Source organism: Miscanthus floridulus, chromosome 17 (genome assembly GCF_019320115.1).
Source record: "Miscanthus floridulus cultivar M001 chromosome 17, ASM1932011v1, whole genome shotgun sequence".
Taxonomy (NCBI): domain Eukaryota; kingdom Viridiplantae; phylum Streptophyta; class Magnoliopsida; order Poales; family Poaceae; genus Miscanthus; species Miscanthus floridulus.
In genome coordinates, this window is record NC_089596.1 from 80,972,660 (window position 1) to 80,980,404 (window position 7,745).

Sequence of the window (7,745 nt, forward strand, 5' to 3'; positions counted from 1 at the left end):
TTATTGCATCTACAGAAAGCATTACTAAGCGAGCATCCTTAAATTTAATTTTATTAGCAGTCATCATTAGTTCATTAACTAACCATTCTATGTAATCACCTAGGCTACTTTCAAGTAGGTGGTAAGTAATCAGAACCATTTTACCATCTTTCATATTCTAGTTCTTACTACGGTGTAAGATTGTAGACAAGTCGTACTGGACTGCCTAGCAATTTGTGAATCAATGTGCCCAGCTAGGTACCTCAAAACATACGCCCTGCTTGTACCCCAGGCACAAGCAAGACCAAGCCACCACTCTCCAATCAAGGGATCTAGATCCCTGTCCAAAGTTGGCCTCTAAGCCCCCACTCCTAAGTCCTGGACTTAGTGTGGTGCTTAGACCTCCACCATCCCCGCCTCCAATCAGTCGGTCCAGAAAGAGCTAGAATCCATGACAAGAGAGCAACAAGCCTTCCCTGCTCCCATAAACAAGTGCGTGCTCAGGATAATAAGTCTATGACCTAACTAGAATCTAATACAATGGCCGATCCTTAATTGACACAGGCGGAAAAAGTGCAATCCGAGCCTGGCCCGAATGTCAAACCAAGTCCAGATCCAAAGTACCATTTCACCCGGTCTCCAATTATCATTCATATGTATTTTCTAGATGATAATAATATAATGGCAATGACAATATCTTTCCTATCTCTCGTGAGTGACAGATAATCACTCGACTTCTACCGGAGTCCTATAGCATAGCAATCTACACGATCCTATCATACTAGTAAAACTCATAGGATAAGGATATATATATATATATGCAAATGGGTTTCATCCAACTGCTTAAACTTAATGTACAAGCATAAATTAAAGTGCAGAATAATAGGGGTTATGCACCAGGGCTTGCCTAGGTAAGATATAACCAAGTTAGCTTTCATCTTGGTGGCATGATCATCAAGTCACCATCTATTTCTGTTACTCCCGATAACTCCGTGATCCAACATCGTTCCTATCATGAAATACGTGGATGCAACGCAGGGACGTAAATAATCTATGGCAATCGCAACTCTTAAAATACGATTACGCCTCTCAAGCTAATGAGCTAGTGCTGACGATTAACGTACTAGGCCATGTACCCAAGTTGTCGAACTAGGCGCTAATTTCCCACAATGTTTTAGTTATAAAATCCCGAGGTGTTTTTTATTTCTTCTTATTTACTATATATATAAATTAGGGCTCATTAGTTACCTTAGCAAACTAATTATTATGGAGCTACAAAAATTACCGATGGCACATAATAATACTATGGAGCTACTGTAAAATTTTCATGGACAAAACTATTACCCGTTTACCACAAAAATTCCTACAAATATTAATCTAAATAATACTAAACACTCGCAATTGATTTAATAGGCCTCAGTATCAACTCAGACATGCATAAACTAACTATGCCATCAGATAGACAACCTTTTTAGGAACTAAGCAAAATTTATTTCATAATTTTTTGGACATCTAAGCGAATTGATATTAATTTCTAAAGTTCAGCTTAGAATGTAAAATATAAGACTATTTCTATTTTTAGGAAAAAGAAAAGGCAATTCAGCCTCGTGGCCCAACGAGGTGCGGCCCACGATGGCACGAACCGCACGGACATGGCCCACGCGTGCTGTCGTAGTTACACAAAAGTCCCCGTGCTTAAATGAAATCACGCGACCATTATGCGCGCTATTCACGTGGTCAGCAATCATGCACTAATAACCCTATAATAATTCACCTTCGCATGGGGGGTCCCTGGCCACCCCTGCGCACGCCGACGCAGTGAACACAGCACTAGATGGCCACACCGGCCAACCAGGACCCGCCTCGGCCCAGCTAGCGGGCCGACCAGCACCTACAGCCCAAGTGCCTACAATAGCCGAAGCTACGGTAGCGGTAGAGCTTGCATGAGTGACGGCCACAGTGAGCGGCCGCTTACGACTTTGGCACGACCATACCAGCCACCCTAGGCCACCACGCTGCTACTGGCTAGCATGAGAGCATCACTAGCTTACCTTTGTCATGGCTGCAGTGATGGTTCGGTCGGAGATACCCTGAGTTGGACTGACCATGAGCGGCCAGCGAGAGGCGGCGGCGCTCCGCGATGGCGTGGCCGCGTCAGCAGCACCGGCCAGGCGGTAGAGGTGCAAGCGAGGAGTGCAAGGTGCAGTGGACATGGAGGCGAAGCTCGTGGTGCAGTTGGCTGGGTGTGGGATGGTGCGGTGGTTGGTTGCCCTCAGCCATAATCGATCCTGGCCTTAATGGCACGGTGGAGGGAAAGCTCCAAAATTAGAGCTTGGCAGCGCCTCCATCACAGCTTGGTAGGATCGAATAGCAAGTAGGCATGATGACTAAACTGTAGACACACTGAATTAAGGCGATGTGGTCCCTTGCTGGCTAACGACGTGGGCACAGCTCTGACGGTAGTAGCGGAGATGGATAGAGAGAGAGAAGTGATGGTGCGGCGGGTGGGTTTGGCACTTCTTCGGCTCAACGGGACACGGGCAATGTGATGCAAATGTACCCGCATAGGGGCTATGGACAACGTGTGTGTCCCCGACCGGCCATGGCCCACACGCGGCATAAATGTCAAGTGACAGCGAGCGGGCCACACACGCGTGACATCAAACTGGGCTAGCGGTGAGGAGCGGGTGCAACAGATAGACGCGAGCTCGATGGATGAGACTACAGCGACAGCGACTGCGGCGTGGCACGAGGCTATGGCGGCGCATCAGCGCGTGGAGCAGGGCAGCGCTGTAACACCCTTGGTATTACGATCTTGTTTGGCACTGAGATTTAGGCCTAAGAAAATTTTTTGAAATGATTTTCTTGGATTTTTAAAATTTGACTTATGTTTAAAAGTGTCAATTTTGGCAAATTATGTTGAGCAAAATAGTTCAATAGTGCTTAAGTATTTTGCTCCTATGGGTTAGTATGCACTATGGGCTAGGTCATGATATACTTGTTAGTTGAAATTGATAGGGTTTAGGCCTTAAGGAAATTAAGGCAAAAAGCGCTAGTGGATGTTAGTTCAAAACTAAAAGCTATAATTTTCTAAGTCAAAAACGATAATAGACAGTGCTAGGTTGGCATTTAAATTTTGGCAAACATACCTCAACACTAATGTTATGCTTTTGCATAGTTGGTTGCATCAGAGTAAGTACCTAAGCATGGGACAGGTCATAGTTGCGTTAGGGGTTACGACAATCACTCTAAAATAATCGAACTTCGCTAGAACGCATTGGGGATGTGTCGTTGACGCTCTGTTCATGAACCAGCAACTGTAGCGAATGATCTCGGCCACTCACCTCAACTACCTCACCTCGCTCGCTCTTGGCTGTTCGTTCCATCTATCGAGCTACTGCCTGCCTCTGCTTGTCTCTGCCCGCTTCTGTAGAGCCGAGCACCTGACGTGTCTATGCTACTTTTCACGCTGCCCGCATCTGACTGGTCCACTATGCAGGTGTTAGAAAGGGGAGCACATGGTTCTACCCCTGCCATGACGTGTCCTTTCACTTCCCTATGCATGCGTAAGCATGCCGCTGCCGGCCACGCTGTGCCGTCCTGTCCTGCCCCCGCGTCCATCCTCTAGCGTGCATACGATGTTTCCCTCCCTCACGCTGCCTCCTCCTCCCTTTTCTTCTCTGCTGCCAAAGGGATGCATCCCAATTCCTGCTCACCCTCCTAGCTTGCTCTCTCGCTCGGTCCCTATCGATAGAATATCGTCGGCAGTCCTCCGAGGGGTATCCTAAGAAGGTAGATTGATCGGCAGAGAAGCATGTGATCAAGAACAAGAAGGCAACAAAGACACATTAGTTAGATAGGTTTAGGCCATCAGTATGACATAATACCCTACTCCTGTGGTCTATTTGTTTGTATTAGCTATCGTATGACATTGCGTGAGTTTGGAGGGGGTCCCTGCCCGCCTTATATAGTCAGGGGTAGGGTTATAAGTTGGTTAGATCTGAGAGATAATTAGAAAGTAATAACAGATTACAGGAATCTTGGGATCATACGTATCCTAATAGATCTCATAGTATCTTTAGGATATCTTCCTTGTGTCTTGCGGGAAGCGTCGAGCAGAGTCATGCCCCACAAGGCTTCGTCTTGTGAGCTGGGCTGCCCCTAGGGGCGTAGCCCATGTTGTCTGCCATGGGTATCTAGGGTCATACCCCCCATAGCTAGTCTCCAAGCGCCTTGTACCCATTGTGCAACGCCATCTTGAGCTTGTTTGAGTAGGTGCGAACAAAGCCAAGTAGTCAAACTCATGGTTCGACCACCATGATGAGTTGCCGAGCAGTTATGAGCAGTTGCCGAGCAGCATGAACCATCGCCGAGCAGCATGAACCATAGCTGAGCACTATAACCCAAGTATGGATTGCCATAAGGGTGTAAGGAGCTCACATTCAGAATAAAAAATTTTCTTCGTAGTGGACCAAGTGTGCCCACTTAGAGTCCGACCACAAGAAAAGGAGATAGTCTTCTTCAACTTCAAGAGGCATAGAGTCTTCTAGAATAAAGCAAACACGTTCACCGCAAGGTGAAGTGTGCCCACTTAGTCCCCGAGCCTAACAGTAGATGACATAGTCATGTGGTGCCAGGGTCCAAAGTAGAAGAAAAGTAGAAGACTAGCCGAGCGGGCAGCTAGTCCCCGGGCGTAGCCCCAAAAAGCACATTCACCACAAGGTGAAGTGTGCCCACTTAGTCCCCGAGCCTGACAGTAGGTGACATGGTCATGTGGTGCTAGGGTCAGAAATAGAAGTCAACATGGAGAAAACAGAATCATGGAGAAAACACCGGAGTGATGGCTGTATAGTAGTAATTACTGAGGCGTATCGGCTGGCGGAGATGTTGGTGAATATTTGGTGAGCCATAACAAATTGCGGAGATAAATCAACAATATGGGCTGGGGCTACGTGAAGGCCTAGGTATACGGCCCACCTTTAGTTGTGGGGAATTCGAAGAAACACAAATCATGGGAACAATTTCATAAAAACCCTCGAATGCGAAAAGGTGGGGGAGAGCTACATAACTGCGCTGCCGCACCCCACGCTCATACCTTTGCCCTTTTGCCATCTCATCTTCCTCCCCACCATCGCATTTCTAGATTCACATCTACTCCTGCTTCCGCCGCCAAACCCTAGCCAGATCTGAGAGATGGTGTCGAAGAAGGGAGGTGCGAAAACAAAGAAGACGAGCCCCCAGAAGGCGAGCACCAAAATCTAGCATGACAAAGAGTGGGTGCCATCGTGAATGGGAGAGGCAGAGCTCAATAGATTGGTGGAGGCAGGCGTTCTGCCTGACCGCGTCACCGCCGGATGGCGGCTGGCCCATGGGGAGCCCTTCCCCATGCCTCATACCGATGAAGTGGTGGTATTTAAGGACTATTGCTGGCGCGGGTTGGGATTTCCTGTTCATCCATTCCTGAGGGATCTATTGGAGCTCTAGGTGGTTAGTCTGTGCAACCTCCACCCAAATACCATATTGCACATATCTATCTTCATCTATTTCTATGAGGCGTATCTCGGAATCCTTCCACACTTCAATCTCTTCCATCACCTGTTCTGGCTAAAGAAGAGAGGCGGTGGTGGTTCCAAGGTGGTCAGTGGAGTGTATCTTCAACTGCACGATGAAATGGTAGGAGAATACCTTACTATTCCGCTAAGCACATCGCTGAAAGGGTGGAACACCAGGTGGTTCTACATGAAGCAGAGCCACCCTATAGTCCACTGCAACGCCGACCACATACTGGAGAGCCAGAAGAGCAGGTGGGAGATGGCAAGCAGCGCTGATATGGAGCAAGTGAGGGAGCTCCTTAGCTTAGTAAAGGGTGTAAAGACCAACGGTGGATTAGTGGCGGCAAGCTTTATAATGCGCCGTATCCAGCCCTGCAAGGAGAGGGCCCACCCTACCTTTGAGTTCATGGGGGAGACTAACATTACCTAGGAGAGGTCGAAGATGCTGGCGAGGTATGTTGTGCAAGAGCGGGCTATAGAGTTGCTCCACTTGCCTCATTCAACTTGCTAGGGCAGATGAAACCCTTTCAATGCAAAAATCTATCTCCTTAGGTAAATATCTTAGATGTGTGTTCCTGATGCTTTTTTATCTTTTGTCATTGCCGAGCAGTTGACTGATTTACTCATGCAAAGATCCATTCGTAGGAAAGAGCAGTGTACTTCTTTGGCATGCTGAGGAGAGATTTGCCAAAGGGAGTAAATGCCCGGCCACCGCCATAGCGTGAGGAGGAAACTGTCAGCTTCATGTCGAAGAGTCCATCCCTGGTGTCGGAGAAAATCTAGGGGAAGAGGGCAGCGGCAGATGAGCCGGCCTGAATAAAGAGAAAGACAGCAGGTGCCGCTCCTCTTAAGCCGAGCGGCATCTCGCTTGGTGGCGACCAGACCACTCAAATGTGAAGGACCATGGTGTTTGAGTGGTCGGATGATGATGAAGTTCTGGTGGCTCCTCCACCGAGCACGAAGGTGCCTTCGCGCAGCACGCGTGTGGAGGAACAGTTGATGGGAGGGGAGGAAATTCCCCAACAACGAGCGACGAAAGTCCCCAAGCAGCAGGCAAGGGGAGCCCTAGAGCGGTAGGTGGAGGAAGTCCCTAAGCAGCAGGCGAGGGAGCGCCGGAGCGGTGGGTGGAGGAAAGACTGATGGCAGAGACTGCGGGTCCTCCACCCCAAGATGTAGGCATCGACCCCAAGGCCATGGCTGGGGGCTCAGGTAGGCATCGTCAGTTCAAGAAATTATACCGGTAGGCTAAACCGTAAGTATCCTTGTCTTGGAGTTATTTTGTCATCGTTCCTTAGCTTTTTTGGTGACTGACAAGCTAAAATGATGTAGTGCAAGGCGTGTAGAGGATCCGACCCCACACATCTAGACTATCGAGCAACTAAAGGCTAGTCCTGAAGTAGAGGAGGTGGCGGTAGACCCTATTCCGGAGTCCCTATGTGCTCAGCGGTCTACAAAGGAGTTAGCTACCGCTACTGGTGAACTTGGTGGTGGCGAACAGTTGGTGCCAATGGGAGACAAGTCAACGACAGTGCCCGAGGCAACGGCGGAAGCCGCCGGGTCTTCAGCGGCGAATGCAAGAGATGTTGATGCCGCACCTAAGTCTAGGGCGGCAAGGCCGGTCACACCCGAGGAGCAGACGGTGCCCCATGAGGCATCATAGAGCGTGGTTGGGCCTGCTGTCCGAGCACGGAACCCCCTAGTGGTGCCTCCAGCCATGACAGAGGAGGACGAGGTGGAAGAGATTGAACATGAGGACTCTCGACCCTAGGCCGTCTGAATCCTCCCTAAATGCGGTGATGAGGTGGTGGTTGTCAAGGAGGAGGACACCACCAGGGAAATGAGGAGACTGAAGTCTACCCTTGCCGGAGTGATGAAGCAAATCGAGGTTAGTACTGCATCTGGGATCCTTGTCTTTGACGTTGGAGATCGGAGTTCATCATTGCCATTTTGCACTTGTAGGGGATAACTCGTACTGTTGAGCAGCGCCACCAGCTGATCAAAAGGATGGAGCCTCTCACTGAGGAAAATGAAAAACTCAAGGAGGCGATGAACCTTATGGAGAAAAATATCTAGAGGGCCTAGCGCAAGCGAGACCTTGCTGAGTCCAACGCATGGGACCTAGAGTACCAGAAGGGCATGCTATCCGAGTAGCTAGCGGCTGCGTCCGAACAGCTGCATGGCAAGTCCAAGCAGCTGGTGAGGGCTTCCATGCAA